This window comes from Haemaphysalis longicornis, unplaced genomic scaffold (genome assembly GCF_048455015.1).
Source record: "Haemaphysalis longicornis isolate Haplotype H1 unplaced genomic scaffold, Haemaphysalis longicornis Haplotype H1 scaffold_6, whole genome shotgun sequence".
NCBI lineage: Eukaryota > Metazoa > Arthropoda > Arachnida > Ixodida > Ixodidae > Haemaphysalis > Haemaphysalis longicornis.
Genome location: NW_027526407.1, coordinates 180,547,891 through 180,548,639, shown reverse-complemented (window position 1 = coordinate 180,548,639; position 749 = coordinate 180,547,891). Strand labels below are relative to the sequence as shown.

The 749-nt window shown below is 41.5% G+C and overlaps 1 non-coding gene across 1 annotated transcript; it reads left to right on the top strand.

The window, feature by feature from the left end:
* Nucleotides 1-306: 306 nt before the first annotated feature.
* Nucleotides 307-378, top strand: Trnag-ucc (transfer RNA glycine (anticodon UCC)). Its single transcript has one exon. It is a non-coding gene; the product is annotated as a tRNA-Gly (tRNA).
* Nucleotides 379-749: the final 371 nt, after the last annotated feature.

Sequence of the window (749 nt, the reverse complement as noted above, 5' to 3'; positions counted from 1 at the left end):
TGGCGTTGTAGACTGCCGGCCTTTCTTTCTGTATTTCCTAACGAGCCCCTCATTTCCAAACCCTATTATCGTGCGAAAGCTTATCGAGGACCTCGGTTCTGGCAGCCTTGATGCCAAGGTAGCATAAGAGGGTTTTCCGGCAGTTACCCGCTTATGACAGGCTGTAGACGTTCGCGTCACGCCCCGGGGGTTGAAAAGAATGTTCCCTTCTCCCATCGTAGTCCGAGATGCTGTGGCTACCACCCTCAAGCGTCAGATACAGTTGTAGTAAATAAAATACCCCAGAAAGTGAAGGAGAACACAGTCGCCCAGATAGCCGAATTGGTAAGGCATTCGAGATCCAATCGAAACGCGTGGGTTTGGTCCCCACTCTGGGCACGTGTTTTTCTTTCTTTTTTTCGCATGTATTTTTTTATATTAATGTAACGTCACTAACGGTAAAAATAGTCTAACCATTCCCCTATGCCCTTTTTGGTGTTGTAGACTGCCGGCCTTTCTTTCTGTATATATATATATATATATATATATATATATATATATATATATATATATATATATATATATATATATATATATATATATATATATATATAGTAAGAAATGGGTATAGCTTCTAACAAAACTGTTTATTGGTCGACGTTTCGATCGGATGCCGATCTTTCTCAAGACAACATTTCGCACTTCTGTGCACGTATTTATAAGCTCGTCGTCCAACGACGCCGAAAAAAGAGAGAGGGGGGATCTGGGGA